We start from the raw sequence: 18,176 nt of genomic DNA on the forward strand, positions 1-18,176 counted from the left end.
GATTTCTCTGAGAACTATTCATTTGTCTTCTGAACACAATTACTCCCCCAATTTTTCCAACTTTGCTTTTGTAGGGAGTGTTCTAGGAAAATAACTTTTCAACAGGGATACATTCCCGTTGTTTTAAACAGACAAAAAGACTGAATAGAGGTGGTACATAAGGGAGGTGGTACATAAGGGAGGTGGTACATAAGCACACAACTTTTTTTTGCACCTATCAGCTCGCTCACGGGGATAGCAGTTACTGCAGGGTAAGGAAAGAATAGATCTCAAAGTGCTAATACTCTGTATCTTTACCAATAGGTACGGTGATGGTTGATGATTGTCCAGTGCACACAGGCTCTGTGTTCCTTTGCTTAATTTCTTTAGGAATACAAGTGTTCCTTTGTGTTTTATCTGGCAGTGAAAGCACATACCTTTTTTTTTCCTATTTGCTGAAGAGGAGGAGGACTGTTAGCTCTTCTCTTTCTGAGAGTCTTTTCTGACCTGAAGTGATGCATGTGCCAGATCTCAGGCTTCTCTTCAAAAGCCCAACCAACCTCATTTCCTTTAGCCGTGTTCCCACAACTCATGTTTTCTTGGACAGCTCTCTGCTGCTTATCTTGCTGTTATCTTCTTTTGGAATACATATAACAATCCAGCAACTGAAAATAAATTGGGTGGTCTGCAATGCCTCCATTCTAACTTTTATAAAAAAGCCTATTAGTGACCCTTTTCAATGGTTTAGAACAAGAATTTTGAATTTTTAAACTTAACCACACCCCAGTTCTGAGGTTGCTTTGGCCAGGTTTCTTTTTGTTTTGTTGTTTTTGGTTTGGTTTTTGTTTGTTTATTTTTTGGGTTTTTAATCCTAGTTTGTCAGATTTACATGGTTTTAAAAAAAACCAAAAAACTCTTGAAGGATCTTTAATTTGCTCTTAATATTTCTAGTCTGAAATATTAATACTCTTTAGTCACTGGTATTAGACAGATGGTTTTACTGAATCTTTTTAGTGAATATTGATACAAAGGAGACAGTAAGAACTTTGGCTTTCTCAGTTTGGCTTTCTCAGTCTCATTTGGCAACAGCCTTCCCTCCTGCTGAATATCTGGCCAGTGCCCATACTGGTCTTCTTTCTGCTTCCAGAACAAATTTCTTCAGGTCTCTTATTAACCATATTTCTTCTAGTGACTTGCCCTTTCTGGATTTTACCATGCATGCTTATTTATACATGTCCTTAGTAACCTGTCTTAGTTACCACTTCCTGCATACGTGCTTTTTGTGTTTGACCTTGGTGGAAGGCCCCTATGCTCCTGCATCCTGCCTGTGTAATGGGGACTTTGGTTCTGCTCTCACTTCTTCAGCAGACTAGTAGCTCTTCATAACTTCTTTATCCTCTTACACTGGTTTCATTAGCTTTAGTACCTGGCCTTTCTTAAACTCTTTGTTCTTGGATGCCAATGCTTTCTTTTTTTTTTTTTTTCCTGTCCTTATTTTCTACTCCTGTTTCTTTTTCTTTTCCAAAAATTACTGTTTTATTATATTTCACTCAGTCTTGACTTGGTTTTCTTCTACTCCTGTTAGGACAGAAACCAAAAAAAGTCTCCTAACTAGCTACATTTTTTTCCATTATGACAAAAACCACACACATTTGCCAAGTACTCTTTGGATAGTTAATGTTTTACTGTATTTTTCTGATAAATGTTCTTTTCAGATCTCTCATATTACATTTAGCACCTGTGTGATAGTGCAGCAAAGAAAGTATCAGGCTTACAAGAAGGAACATCTGTTATATTTGGCAGCCATGATATACAGTGGAAATGTGAGCACTTTCTTATGAGCAATGCCACAAATTCTGGCAAATCAGCTGGAATCTTTAAGCAGGTATTGCAGAAAAATATTGGACAGAGTAATACAAATTCCAAAATGAAACAGAATCTGAGCTGAGGGAGAATAGAGTAAAATACATTACTTTTTGTGGTCAGTACCCTTTAGGATAAAGTTTCTGACTCCCTGAAATACAGAGCATAGAAAAAGGGAAACTAAACAGTAACGTTGTACGTGTATACTGGGTAGTTATGGGGAAGTTCTGAACAAAGGGCATGAATTTGTCTGCTGTCACATGCCTGCTATTAAATCCTAGTGTATCACAGGCCTAAAATTAGAAAAGAAAGTAATTTTGCAATGCTTTTTTAGTAGGTCATGTGTTTGTTTCATATGTTGACTGACACAGTAGCCCCAACTGACACAGTTAGTGGTGTGTGAAGGCTGCTGGTTTCTAGTCTTACAGGTAATTGTGTTAAGACATGACCACAGGTTTTAGTTCATGCATGAGTTCACCTCAGCATCTCACATGGTTTGCCTTTAAAGTTTAAATGTCATAAAACCTAAGCATAGATGGGAATTACTTTTTTTATTAAGAGTAAATTTGAGGAAAAAAAAAAGACATAATTTCAAGGGAGATACGTGACTAGGAAGTAATACCTTTCAAGAATTTGTGTTAAAATTGATAAAAAATCTTAGAGTCATCAAAATATTCTATTTGAGCTCAGTCACATCTAATCTGAGTCTAGAAAGTATTGAGCAATCATCACAACCACAAGATTTTCTGAACAGTTACTGCAAAGTCCAAAGTTGGCAGCTAAGTTTATATACATATACAACCCCCAAGTTAGCAGAATGCTTTTGATTTTTAATTCTAAATTTTCTTTTTTTTTTTCTTTTTTTCTTTTTCTTTTTTTTTTTTTTTGGGGGGGGGTGGTTCTTTTTGGGTTTTTTGTTTCGGTTTTCTTTTCCCACACTCAGATGTAGTCAGCCTTAATTCCAGCTTTCCAAAACATTCTGGGAGGGTAAGAAGAAATAAAATGTTAGTTGTAAGTTATGTGCGGAACACTTTCAAGGTGCCTAAAGAGGGAGAGAGAGTCTGAAGAACATGGCCTGACCTCTCATATTCAAGAGCCAGCCTATGACCTTTTCACTATTCTATTTATCCTATCTCAAGTGGGCAAGAAATCTGCTGAGAAAATTATTTTTTCTCATTCCAGAGCAGCCTAACTCAATTTTAGTGACAGCTTCTAGTTGTGTTCCCAGTTTAGCAGCTGATATTTGTATATATTTAATTCCTTTCACTTTAATATAGCAGAGGGCTATGATTGTTTTTAAATGCAATTAGACCATGAATACTTAAGTATTAGAGGTTAGTTTCTAACCAGGTAAGGTACAAAAAAGAAGCTATCTGGTATTGCTTTTAAATTAATACATAAAATACATATAAGGCACTGCAGAAGTATTTGCTTTTATCTCCTCAGTTACATTTAAATATTTACGCACATACATCTGTTTAAGTGGAACCTGACAGCAGTGTCAGCAGCAGTTTTCCATAGCCAGAGCAGAAATACTATCTTTTTAAGGAAAGTACCTATGAAGGAAAAATAAGTTAATTTCGTATGAAGGAAAAACAAGTTAATTTAAAGGGGATTTTCAGAAGTACCTCATAGGAATCAGGAACACATTGTTCATATGTGGCTGCTAAGAAAACTTTCCTTATTACAGATGAGGCCACCACAATCTTTAATGGCTTTTACCCAGATTAATTTTATCATGAGCTAGGAACTGTAAGTTCAATTAAAGAAAAAGTGTCATTCAACACTGCTTCTATTTTATTATGATGTTTTGCAATATCTGATATTTTGCTGGAAAGGTCCTAGGTTATGGAAAAAAACATTAAAAGGATTGTAAATAAGAATGTAATCATGCTATGTGATAAAACAAAAAAAAAAGAAAAAAATGAAAAACAACCACCACAAAGAAAACAGAAGGAAAATAACAATCTTTTTTTTCTTAATTTCCTTTTTTTTTTAAAGGAAGATGAAATTGTGTTAATTAGTTTTGAATGCTTTGATGAGGCATCTCGTGATTGAGAGGAAAGATCAGTATGAAAAAGTCTCAATTTCAAGTTTTTGAAGTTTTTTTTCCCTCAAGTTTGTTGAGGCCGTGAAGCAACATTTTGTTTTACAATCCTAATTTATAACAAAATCATATGGTCATAGAGCAACAGGCTCTGACAATCTGCTCAAAGCAAGACCGTCTTCAAAGCCAACTGAGGTTGTTTCAGTGCCTTGTCCAGATGAATATTGAATATTGTCAAGGATGGAGATTGCACAGCCTATTGGGCAACCTGCCCATGCCCAGCCAATCTTCGCGGTAAAAGTTGTTCTAGTTTTCCTTGTTGCAAGGTGCAACTATTGCCCTTTGCCTTGCTGTGCACCTGAGAGAAGAATCAGTCTCACTCATCGCTGTAACCACCCATTTGGGTGCTGGAGACAACAGTGAGGCTCCTCCTTGTCCTTCTCCTCTTTGGGCAATGCAAGCCCAGCTCCTCTGGCCTCTCCTGGACCAGCATGTCCTCATTGCAGTGGATGTTCACTTGGGTCACTGTAGTTTCTCATTGTCTATCTTGCACTGGGGGCTTGAAAAGAGAGCTCTGGCAGGGCTGTAAAGCTGAGCGGGTCGGAATATTGGTCTACCTGTTTAGCAGGTATGGGATCACAAGTACAGTCCTCATGCAGGAGGACAGTACAAAACTCAGATCAAGTTCTTTTAAGCCTGTGGATTTCTGCGTTTGGAACCAAGATGTTGTCTGCAGAGCTGTGTTTTCTGCATAGGTTCTAAGCAAAATCTTACACTTTTCATTCGATTCTATAAAACAGGCTAAATTTTATAACTTCATTTCTGTGTGTATTTGTTTCTCTTGAAGGACTTTGATGAGGAATATTTAGATAGTTTGAACCTACATAAGCCAAAACAGATACTGGTTTTTGCACAAATGTGTTCTTATAGACAGTATCTACAAATCAACCCACAATGAAACTGCAGATTTCACTGTTTACATTAAAAGGGAGTCAATCACCCATAAAAACTGAAAGTTATTCAAAGTTTTTTATTGAATTGCAATCTCTCAGCTACCACAGATCATTGTGTCAACAGGTTATTCTTTGTCTATGCTAATGTAAGTTCAACGATAAACATTGTAGTGTATGCATGGGAAAACTGGACATGTATTCCCAAAAAGGAATATTAAAGTATCTGGACAAGACCACATGCCCCTCTAGATGTTCTCTGGATGATGCAAGAGATTTACACTGGAATTATGGAAATAAAGCTTATTGAAATCAGTATAATAATTTAGATTAAATTATTAATATTATACCATTAACCATCCATTGAACTCAATCAAGATTTATTCTTTCCTTTAATTATTCTTCAACCTGCAAGTCTTTCTAGGTCTTTTTTTTTTCTTGATGGCACTTACTATCAGAAGTACCAAAACAGTTGCAGAAAGATATTTTCTTATATTTTGACTTAGACAAAGCAGGAAACACTGAAAATATTGTAAGATTCAAATATCTAATTAAATTTCCAGTTGGCTGACCAAAGAGCTCTGTTGATCATAAAGCCTGAATCACTAAACAGTGTGATTATCACTCATTGTTATTAACAAATTGCAGTCTCGTTAAACAATCATTGACTTGTTTAGTTGACACAGCTAGAGATTTTAAATGGTGCTTGTTGTGGCAGTTGCACCTCCATGGTTATGAAACTGTTTGTGACTTGCTCAGCTTGACTGTTTGTTGTTCATCGCTTGAGCTGGGTGATTTTCTACCGCACCCATGCTGCTGCAGTTTGATCTTTTTGACTGAATGACTGAAACCCTGAAATTTATGGACAGCAGTTAGAATTGTAGTAAAAGTTATCTGAGGCACAGTAGGCTGCCCTTAAACTGATGAAAGTTCTTGAATGTATTAATCTTTAATTGGGATCCCATAAATCACAGACGAATAAGGCCTGTGATTAGAAACCTTCCAGTTCTGATATGCCAGAGAATCTCTGGGGACACCACCAGGACCAGAACTCACCTTCGCTTATCTGATCTGCAACGGCCATGCTACAGCTTAATGGAAATAATTTGTGCTTCCATTTTAGCTATCCTGGAGAGATGGATTGGAGCACTTCACTCTGCAGGAGTGAGCCAGAACCAGATGCGAAGGTCCGTGTGCTTGTCTGGATGGTATGCTTTGATGTTTGCCAGATGCTTTGAAATCATCCTCACTCCTGGTGACGTTTGGGTAAAAGCAAGTAAAAGCATTTTATTTACAAAATCCAAGCATAACCAACACGGTTACAGAGGTTATGAACAAGATTACTAGAAATAAAAGTAAACCATGCATGTATTTTCTTTTCCAGGGGTTCCCTTGAAGTCTGGTAGCTACTAGCAGGCTGTTTAGTCAATCACCAAGCCTCTGGCACACTTTGCAGTCTTTAAAGCTGAAAGTGCAGTTTCAAGGGGGAACAGGACATTTTATACCCAGTGTCTTCTTGGGTTAATCAAGGATTCATTCAGACTCATATCCTTTGATCTTCGAAATCTTTTTCTTCTCAAGTGAAAACACAATCATTTTCTCAATCAGGAGACATGTTTGACACACTTATGCCATGATTCTTAGCTATTCTCGTGCTTAATTAAACAACTAATAAATCATCTACCTTTATAATCCATCAACTTTGTGGCCAGTAGATATTAATAAGCATTTCACAGCATTTCAGGCATAGTTCTTTATAAAGAACAAGTAATTTAACAACCGTACTGATATGCAACCATAATTTTTACTCTACGTTTTCCTAAATTAACGATGAAATAAATACAAATAATAAAGTGTGTGTCCGTTGTCATTTATGGTTGTGGAAAGGACTGGCTAATGAAAACCAAATTATTGTGTGTTTTTTAGTGTCTTCATTACTCAATCATTTGCACTTTAACTATTCTTTTGAAATTGTATGCACTTTGTTTTTTCAAACTACGTACAGAAGAGACCTTAACCAAACTAGTGCCTTTCATAATACCCCTCCTGCCAGCATTTAAAATGCAGTGATTAATCTGGTGGATAATTTAAATTGACTTAAATAAACAGAGATTTCCAGTAAAAAATGGAAATGTAATGGAAATGGGAAAGTTCTAGCAGCAGCCTAGAGTTTTCCAAAAAGGAAGAATACATTTTAATTTTTTTTCACCGGTAGGGTAGTGCCTTCTGAAAATATTAGTAGAAAAGTTATGGATCAGACCTTTCTCCTAACTTTCTCACATCATCAAAATTTAGAGTCAAAATATGACTGCTCAGTGAATTTTTTTGGAGTCTTGGCCTCTGTCTTTCCTATATGGAGATGAAAGATTTATTTTAAAATTCTGCTTTTTTGTTTTGTTTTGTTTTTAGAACTTATGTTCTAAAATGGCTGAACACTAAGACCGTTAAGAGTATAACTTCTGGACACCAAGAAGACCATTGGCAGTTTACTGTCAGTCTCCAGCTCACTTCAAACTTGAGGTTTGACCTTTGGTGTTGCTGAAAGGCAGGACACAGACCTGCCATTCATCATCAGTGCCCTCCCCACTGTGCTGCAAATGGACACTGCTCAGGACTCTTTTCTTGAATGAGAACATCTTCTTAACCCACCCTATAATGTGATAATCCAGTCAAAAAATTCAGCCCATGCTCTGTCAATTTTTCATCCAACATCAGAGATAATGAATATATCTGATTTTGGTGGCACATTTTGCTGATTTTGCAGGTTCCTCTGTTCATCCATCTTCATCAGTAAACCTTTGGACAACTTCTAGTCTACTTACGCAAAGCATGACCTAAAAACTCAAAGGTATTGACTATGAAACTTTCTGCCTCAGCTCTCTGACGATGCACAGTGACTCTATTCACTTGCATTACAGTGGCATGTAAATACACAGAGAGTGACCAGGGAAACTGGGACCCTAAAGCCTCTTTGGATTCCAGAGTGGCTGCCTGCAGGTGTCTGTGTGGTGCTCTCTGGGCGATGTTTGTTGCCAGTGATCTCTGAGCATGAAATGTAAATATAGCTAGCGTATACAGCTGAAACTGGAAGTTGTGTTTTATATAAATTCAGTCAAAATGCCCTCAGAAATATTCTGTTGATTCTTTCATTTCTTTGTGCAGCACTGGTTGGTGATTTGGTATTACCCTCAGTGTGTAGGATGATTGTGTTAAATGCTAAACTGGACTGGCTACACAAGCAGTGCTTCCATTGCTGCACATTCTGTGGACAGTATGCTCAGGAATAACAACAGCATATCCATGTAGTCATGAACCAAGCCTTTAGTCACATACTGCTGCATTAGATTTGAGGTATGTTCTCAGGCTCATTTCCATTACCAGGTTCAGTCTTACTTAGGTAGCAGTGGAAAAACAAAGAAAGAAACCTTTTTTTCCTGGCCATATCAAATGAATATAGAGGGCCAAATTATCAACAAGGAAAAGACCAGCAAAGACAATTAAGCTAAGAGTTTGATCCAATACACCTAATAGAAACTTGATCCTGGGAAGCGGATAATGTTGATACTGCTTAATGGGAGGAAATTAATAATTTGAATCATATTTTCTCCAAAAACAATGTGGCTCAATAAAGAAAAAAACCTTATTTTATTAAATCAACTGAATTATTTGGAAAGAGTTCAACTGAATAGTACATCATAGTTCAGTTTCAATTGAGCATATTTCAGGGTTAGGTGGGCTATATTTCCCTATAGTCCTTCACACAGCCAAGCCTGTGTTTTTCGATAAACACAATGTCCATTATTTCTGTCCATTATTTCTAAGTTTCCACTACTGATCTCTCTTCTCCTTCACCTATGGGATGTGGCTGTGCACATTAGTGGGAGCTGTTATCTAGACATACAGACAAGCCACCCTTTTCCAGCATAGGTCTGGTGTGGGATTGATCACAGCTTCAGTGTGCCACCAGCAAGACTGCTCTGCCCCTGTGCCCTGGCACTTTGCAGCCTCATGGGTTCATCCCACACTGTCTGCATCTCCTTAGCTTCTGCAATGACCACCTCCAGTACCAGCTCAACTAGCAGAGAAAGGTTAAGCCTTTGGAGTATTTTAAAAGTAAATATCACAGAAAAGTTTGAGCTGCATGTGCTGTCTGTTCCTCCCAGGTAAATATTTCATAAACCAATAAGATGAGAAGTAGGTAGAGGTCTCAAAGTTTTTAAGAACTAGTATATTCAGACTCCACTATCCCATGAGAAATTAAAAATCTGGGGATATTGTCATGATTCAGCTTTATGGTTTTTAACACCTATGGCCCTTTCTTGGGTGCTGAGTGACTTGACATTAAAAAGCCATGGTCATATATATTTCTAGATTTTTTAGACTCTACCTTGCTAATGAATAACTTGTGATAAGACCAGAAACTGTAGTTGTGGTATTTCTTTACAGGAAGAGTATTCAAACAGCCTATTTCCTTCAGTAAAATAATGATTAAATTGAAGTTATTCTTTAATTTTTGGGAAGAGCATGGTTTTCAGAAATGTCAAGCATCCACCCATACCGTCTTCCAGCATATTAAACACTGTTTCTTAGTTATGCCTAAAAACACAGTTTGAGAGGCAGGATCTGCTGCAGAGTATTTCAAAGTGGACTTGAAGTGGAATTTGAAAGTGTTCTCTTTTTGCCGTTTTATGAACACTGAAGAAAGTTCTATTTGATGTTTTTCTTTGGAAATGCTGGGATTGTTAGGTGTTTTCCTGATTGCCATTAGTTTATTATTTTTAACTAAATGAGCTCCTGTCCAGTTAGATCAGTGATATATGTTGAAGTGAGTCAATGCTCTTCTGAAACATTTTGACACTCAATTTTATTGTCCCTTCTTTACCCTCTTAGAAACTCTAAGGAGTTTTTAGAAATTTTACTGTGACCTGTCATGCCTGAGTTGAAATGGAAAAATATCACTTAATGTATTGGAGTGGTTAACAGTCAAAACCAAAGAACTGTGCACAGTCCAACCAAAAGTCAGGTTTCCTGTCAAATTGCTCAATTGTATTCTCTTTAGTCTATCATGACATCATCATTCAGCAGTTCCCCTGTCATCACACAGTCTTGGAAGAAAGACAGAACTTGAATTTATATTGCAAAAAATGAGCCTAGTAAAAGGAAGACTTGCTTTTGTTTGGGGAAAAAAATCCCAAAACAAAACCAATATCTTTCAGAACAGCTTCTATGTGTTGCAAAGACACAAAAGGCTGCCTGGCTCCAAGTTTTACTTTTTTTCTGCCACTGGAGAATTCTAAATGGCATGACATTCTTTCTATACAAAGTACCCTGACTATGGAATGAAAGCCATATATCATGCATGGGCAGAGACATAGTGAAGTCAGTGAGCCTCTGTGTGGGCGTGCAACAGATCACAGCCCAGAGAACCATATTTCAGGGCCTGTGTTGCAACAAGGTCTGGGGATGAGGGTGTGCTAGATGCTTCCTGCCTTTGATCACTGCAGATCGGCAGTGGCTGCCAACCCTGAACAAAGAGGCAGAGCTGATCTAGATCAAAGTCTCAGAGTCCAGCTGCGGAGACCAGAATTATGAGAATTTGGGGAATTTTCACTCTTTTCTTTCTCTAAGCATAGGAACTGGGCAAATAAAACTAGCAGCTGATGTTACAGCAGAACATGGCCAGAGGAAAGAAGATGCAAATAAAAAAACCCCAACATTGGTTATAGAAGCTGAGCTACAGTTTTCTGTCTGAAACTGTGTAAGCATAAAAGCTAAGGGATATGTCCCACAGAAGAAAACACTTGAAAACTATGCTCCTAGGCTGGGGCTGATGGTGAGTTTTGAATGGAGATTTGAAGACATTATGAGGCAAAAATGGAAAATTCCACACAGTAAAAATTGCAACATCTGTTGATCTAAAGCACCTAAGAGCCCCCATTAAAGGGCACTGTTATATCTGAGCAAGCTAAAAAAATTTTTGTCTACTGCTCCTGGAAGGATCTTTTTTTTAATACAACATCACTGTTTTGCATTCATTGTTTTCAGCCAAAATGTCTAGATGACCAACACTTGGCTCTTGTGCGAGTATTGTCCTCTAATATAAGTAACCTTTTGCTCTCACAGTTTACCCTTCATTAGAACTATATGAACAACAAGAACACTCTTAATATTCATTCAACCTTCGTTTTACTGGGTTGGTCAAGGCTTTCTTAATAGTGTCTTTGATTGAAAGTAGAATACCTCTGACCATCTTAATAGCCAGCCTTTGAGTTTGGTCCATTTTGAAACTTAATTGAACATGGCTCCCTGGAGCACAAAATAAGGAAAAAAAAAATCTCTGGGTAAATCCTGACAATTATATTGCCTTTTATTATAAATGCATTACTTTGAAATCTCATTGTTATCCTATGGTCAACTTATATCTCTGTTTTCTCTTCTCTTGAGATATTCCTAGCTGATCACAAACCTCTCTTCTGTGGTCATGTACTTATGTACTTTATTCCCAGGCCTTGCATGTCCTGGAAATAATTGATTTCCACCCGTTTGTTATTCAGTAAAGTATGTAATTTGTTCCTGTGCACTCTCCTACCTTTTGAGTTGAGTTTGTTAATGCAAATATTTTACAGCCTCTGTCATGAGTCTGAGCATGAGAAACTCCACTATCATTCAACCAAGTATCTTCTCTTTGAGCTTTACCAGCTGTCATTTCCTCTTTAATATTTCCAGTCCCATATGTCTGTTAAAGAACAAAGCCTCTAGCTCCTTTCTCCTGTTCTCCATGCTCTTCCCTTCTGCTGCTGAATCAACTTCCTATGTGGCAGCACTCTGGTGTTGCTTTGATTCCTTTACCACATAGCCTTGTTTTCTTTCCCTTCTTCTGACCAGAAGCCTCAATCCACCCTTCCAGTTATTTCACCTTCTCATGTGGCTTCATGGTAGTTGACTGTGTTGGGGTAAAAAACTGTTCCCATCCTACTTTTAATGATCCCTATGTTATGGAGTTCTTGCTGTCTGCGTCAAACAGCTCCCTCAGCTCTTCTACGCACACCTGAAAAACCTGAAATTTGTTTTTGAGTGACTTTCAGCATATCCATCACCTACTTCTCTCATTATATTGGCAGTTTCAAAGATGACAAATGATGATATGGCCCATCAGATGAGCCATGAAGAGCTGCCTTATCTATCAAAAACCAGCTGCCTTATCCTCCCCCCACAAGCAGACTAGTGTTTCTCATCTGTTCTGTTCTTCTAGTCCAACTTCTTAACCAGTGACCTAGTCCTGTCCCTTTCTTTCGTTTCTGACATGTCCTTTTCCATTTGCAGAAAAGTTAAACTCATTTGTTGCTGATCTGAAAAAATGCTGGTCTCTTCTTCTGATCTGTTTTTAGGTTCATGCTTCTTCTTCCCAAACTTTTACTCTGTTTTGGTATGGCCCTTCAGGCAGAAATCATGTCATACATTTCTATTCCCCACCAATCTTCTAGAGCTTTGAAACACAGGATTTCAGAAGATGCTGTGGGCTGGGAGTAAGTCTGTCCTCAGCACAGGGCAGCTCACCTAGGGTGTCTGACTCAAGAGTCTAGCAGCTCTTGGAGCAAATTATCCTCTGTGACCAGGGTAGTGCAAAGACGAGCCATTTAGCCAACTCTTCCCCAGTCAGCAGGACTGGGCACAGGTGTAGCAATGTTGTGCTGCTGGTTTCTGAGATCCAGGCAGCATGGGCAGGACAGTCTTGGAGCAGATAACCTCAACACTACCATGAAGTTCGTGCCTGAACACATGTGCCATTCTGGCTTATCTTCCACTTCCTTGCTGCTATAAAATGGAATTAAAAATGTATTCTCTCAGACAAGTTCAGGAATGAAACCATACATATACTTTTTGTTAAAAAAAAAAGCTTTAAAAATGTGATCTTTATAGTTGTGATTCCCTGTAGTTTTCTGATGTTTGATCTTAATTCTATTTGCATTATAAAGGATCATTCATGATCACTATCAACTTTTTTTTCTCTTCAGTAAATTGGTATTAGGTGTATTTGTTATGAGTCAGGGCATGGATTAGCTGTCCAGTGACTGCTAATGGCTCATCTTTGCTTAACTGTATGACTTCGGAAAAGCAGCACAGTCGGTCACACTGAGGACAATTCTAAGACTCAAGGTAAATCTTAGAGGTAGATTGTAAGTGAATGGCAATAAATCATTAATTCTGTGTTTTTTAAAGTCACATCACTTTCTTTTCCCAGCTCATTATCATCTTTTTAAGAGTGGCTCCACATTGGTCTGGACCAAATCAAGTTTCTGTGAAACTCTGCAGTTGTTTGTCATCACCTGAGCAAAAGCAGCGTGAAGAGACTGAGGTCAGGCTTCCACTATCAGGGTAAATGTCTTTATTATTTTTGTAAGGGAGAGAAATATGAATCCAAGTATTGTCTCTAGACCACTGAGACATCAGGCTCAGTCATAACATCCCAGTGGCAAAATAAGAAACCTATGAAGCTGTAAATAAAAACTTCAAAAGAACATGTGACTCAGAGCTGATGCAAAGATTTCTAATTTCCTGGGTGAATAGGCAGATGGGTTTCAGCAACATTCCTTCTAGATCCACTTAAAGTTTAAGGCTCTCCAAATAGAAATGCCACTGGGAGAGAAATAATAAAGCTGTGTGCAGTAAAACACACATCTAAGTGTACCTTTCAGAGAAGGACTGACTTTTTCATGCAATATGGTAAATTACTCCAATTACCTTGAGTGGCTTTGCCCTATTCTTCTTTCTTTAACCTGCTGTCATGCTTCGTATCACTGGAGACTATGAGTTTAAAATACAGCATGCATTTAATGTAATTAAAACAAGGCATGGTTACTTGAGGAATATCTACCTAAGAAATATCTATTTAGGAAGATGAAGTATTATGTTTTATACCTTGATTAATATTTCATCTCAGTCTAAAAGTCTCGATGTTGAAGCAGTAAAAAACATCCAGATAATTACAAACCATTCAAGGCTAGTGACTCAACTAGCAAAGCTTCCAAAAGACTGTGATATCCCCAGACAAGAATAATAATTATAAAGTAAATATTAAAAAAAAATCTTGAAAGAAAAAAACCACTGGTTAACACTGATTGTTATGTAGGTAAAATTTCTGACCAATTTGAGAGATTGAACTTCTGTTTCTGAATGTGATCAAGGCTGTTCATGCCTTAAAAAAGAAGTTATGTATCTCATTCAGAGGAACTTGACCATCACTGGAAAAAAAATTAGAATCTAACTTATGGACTTGCCAGTACTAACCTCAAAAATCAAAATGAAACAATTTTTATTTGTGCTGTGGAATGCATCCTGAAATTGTTTTATCTCTCACTCTTCTGGAGAAAATTATAATAGAAAAAAAATATTTGAAAGACAAAAGCATTGATTCTTTTCATTGCTCTGAAATTCGATTGAAGAGGACACTTAGTTGCAGAAAGTACATTTCTGTAAAATATAGGTGAATGTGGCCTTTCAGTAGGTCAGCATTTAAACACCAGAAATGCACAAACAACTGTGTTTGAAAATACTGCTTGGAAATGGTGAATGGTGCTGAGTCCTTTGGCTCACTTTGGCTGTTACAGATGCAGGCAGCCACCCCTGCTCCTGCCATCCTCATGTGTGAACAGAGACAAAAGGAAAAAACTAACCAGCAAGAAGTTACAAAAGGAGTCAAGGAAAAGCAAACACTCAAAACAAAAGATGGCCTATCCAAAATGTCCCAAAGGCCATGGTTGTTAGCACAATGGAGGAAAGAAATCATAGAGGTACTTTGTTTCTTTAATCTTTGGCCTTCACTGTAAATTGATTCTAGATACATCTGTTCATTGAACAAAGAAGAACATCTATTTTGAGCGGTTTAGAAGCTGTTAATAAGATATAGTCAAACACAACATGTCAAGGCATTCCTAATTACTTATCTTTGGCAGCATCACAGAGTTCTGCTGTTCAAAAAATAAATGTCCTGTGATGTCTTTTTATTTCTTCCAGGACTATGGACAAGCATTGCATTTTTTTCTTCAATAGAACCCAAATGTTCCACCAATATACAATTATTTTATTCACGTATATGATCATTTTAAGCTCTCTTGAGCACTTGAAGATGCTCCAGGCACTATTTCTAGTTTATGTGGAGGAAGCACATTTTCTTCTGTTTTGTTACGACACAGACACAGACAGAGGGTGGTGATTGTGGGGTTGCAGCCAGCGATGGTACTCGGTGTGGTGCAGCTAAAGCCCCATTCTAACTTCAGCAACAGATCTCAGATAAATTGGCATGAATTCAGTGATCTGTCCAAAGCTTTTGGAGAAACAAGGCAGAACAAGTAACACAAGTCCAGGGAAAAATAATAAACTTTCATGTAAACGTAACTACCTTACTGCTGGATCTGAGCGCAGTCAGTCGGAGTCAGTTAAGGTATTTCTGCTGTCTCCATGTCATGTCATTTGGGTGACTCAAGCTACCTCTGGAGTAGAGCTTCAGGGTACAAATGTCACGTAACCAGGACGATGAAAATAGCAGTTTACAGGCAGGGCTGAGGTGTCTCAGCCATTGTCAGTGCCGGGAAACAACTCCTGTTTCTCTTCATTGGTCAGGACAGGATGGCTGGAGGCCTCAGCCTGAAGTGGCTGATGGACAGGTAGTTTCCTTCCTCTTAAGTAAAGATGCTCTAAGACACCATGGTGGTGGAATTTATACTTATGTAATCACTAGGTTTAATTTATACAAAGAACTTCTGTGCCAGGAAAAATCTAGAGGATAAAATAGGAACCCGAAAGCTTTTGACTACAAGATGTGATGGGTCTGGATTAGAGATCACAAACCAAAACCAACTGGGAACTTCTTTTTCTTGTTTTGAAAGGTTGGTGCAAAGAGTTGGAAATGATGTCCATTGGCAAATGACAAGAGTCCCAAAATCTCTCTGGGTTTTCCTAGGAAAAACTTGTAAGTTCTTGTATTCCAAGCAGAAGGCAGACACAAAAATGGTAAGGAGCATGATACTGGAAACTGCACTCTAATTACGGAGATTTTTCCAGAGGGACCTCGCTTGGTGAGCCATGTCTGAGCCAGGAAAGAGAGGAGACAGATTGCTTCATACTTCATCTGTAAGGAGCCAGCCAATGTCCTAGGGATAAGATTGGGAGTGCTTCAAACAGTAGCTCTCTAGGGCTTAGCCAGATAAACCAAGCCTGCCCCAATAATTAGGTATTTCAGTGAATAGTAGCAACATTATGCACATAGTTTCCCAGTCCTCTCCCATCCCACGTTTATGGCTCTGGCTCAGACCTGGTGTGACCTCAGACAAAGGCCATCCTGGCCTGGTCTCAGTTCTGTCCATTGTATGAAATCAGCTCAGCTTCCAAATCCCTACTTAGGCAATAAATGCAGGAAGGAAGGAAGGAAGAAAAGAAGAAAGGAAAGAAGGAAGGAAAGAAGGAAGGTAGGAAAGAAGGAAGGAAGATAACTCAGAGTGATACCATTTTTTGGGTACCAGAGAGCATGAGCCAGAAAGTATCCTGTTTGCAAGTGCTGGAATGCCACCTTCTGAAACCCAGTGCACAGCAAATGGCATCACCATGTGAAACTCCAGCAGAGAGCTCTTTCATGCTTCCTTTGAACTTTCATTTGCTGTAATGGACAGCATCACATGGAAAAAATAGAATCAGTTGAAGCTCTTTTCTTGGCTTCCTTCCAACTATGCTAACCTTAGTGCTGAGTCACGTATTAATGTTTCTTTAGCCGGAATGGCACCAAAGTAACCTTCTGTTCCATGCTGCCACAGCAGAGTGCTTTCAGAGGCCAGACTTAAACCTTTCATTCCCAGGACAATTATCTGAGGATGGTTTTGCTGGCAGTGTGGAAGCAGGGAGCTGATACTGCTCTCCATGATACTCAAATCTGTGAGATTCCCATTCCCCTCTCCTGAGCAGAGTCAGGCCTGATAACATGTTACATTTCAATGCTTAGAAAGTACCATCAGCCTCACACAGCTTCTTGGCATATGTTCTTGCTGTGCAGACTGATTTCATCTGTTTGACATTTAAGCTGTATTTTGTAGCATTTATCCAAATCCAAGCACATTTGCATTTACCCATCCAGCTATTTTCCCGCTGAGAACACTGCTTTGAGACTGCTGTATTTACCAAAATCCAAGATAATGCAGCTTCTAACACAGGCTTATAAATTATTAAGGATCATTTAAGAAAACAACCTTAAATCTGTTTCTACTACAAACTAAAGCATACAGCAACATCAAGAGTTGTAGCAAAATAAAGAAATCCCAGAGGGGACTAGTGCAGCAAACTAGTGCAGATTTCTCCAGTGGAGAGCTCTTTACTCTGAAACCAAATATGATATGGTCCTGGAAAAGTGCTCTTTCATGTCAGATATCCAGAGTATATGAGGTAAACTTGAAAAAAAAATCACTTTTAAAAAGAAAAAAAAACAAATAAAATTACCCCAAACTAGAAAGCAAATTTACTTTTTTGAAAAAAGTAGCCTTTTGTACAGCCCCAATTGTTTCTATAGTTTCCATCAATATTCTTCATTCGCTTCAGTTTCCAAGTAAGTCTACATGTCTACACAAATAACTTTGCAACAAAATTGAACCCATAGTATTTTTTGGAAAATGGAATTTATGTTTGTGCAAAAAGTACTTGCATCCATCCATGAAAAAATAGAAAAGCAAATGTGTCATGGTATTAAAACAGAAAAAAACGGATTTACATTGCTAAACTTAATCACAAAAGAAGCTGAAGAACTAGTACAGATTTCATGTAAAATCTGAGTCATGAGATTCCTAATGGCTTCAGTGAGCATAGTTCACTCCTCAAAAAGAATGGATTTTCAAAAACACTTGGGTGACACCAGAGTAATGCCTTCTACAGTTGCTTTCAGCGAAATGGAAGCATTTCAGCTTTGCTGGCACAGAGATATGCCCTACCACACAGTAATATGAATACCACTTACATTTCCTTCAGATATGTGAGGGTTTTTTGGATGGGAGATGCTGGAAATCTTGCATGCTGAGGTGGGGCAACTGTTGGCTGATGCCTGGAGAGCATTTCAGCTCTTCATATAGTCTCCCACCTGGTCCCAGCACACCAGGATATGGTAGCCAGGAGAGGTGTCCCAACCTGCTGCTTTTAATGGTGCAGATCTGAAAAAACAGCTGCAGATGCGTAGTTATTGTCATAATCTTTTTCAATTGCAAGGAGGCATTTAGAGGTTGAGGATCAATTGCACTCTGTATCCCACACTTACAAATTATAGAAGTGTTGCCCCTGTTGTACCAATAGCATGCAGGATGTGT

Source organism: Pseudopipra pipra, chromosome Z (assembly GCF_036250125.1).
Source record: "Pseudopipra pipra isolate bDixPip1 chromosome Z, bDixPip1.hap1, whole genome shotgun sequence".
Lineage (NCBI taxonomy): Eukaryota > Metazoa > Chordata > Aves > Passeriformes > Pipridae > Pseudopipra > Pseudopipra pipra.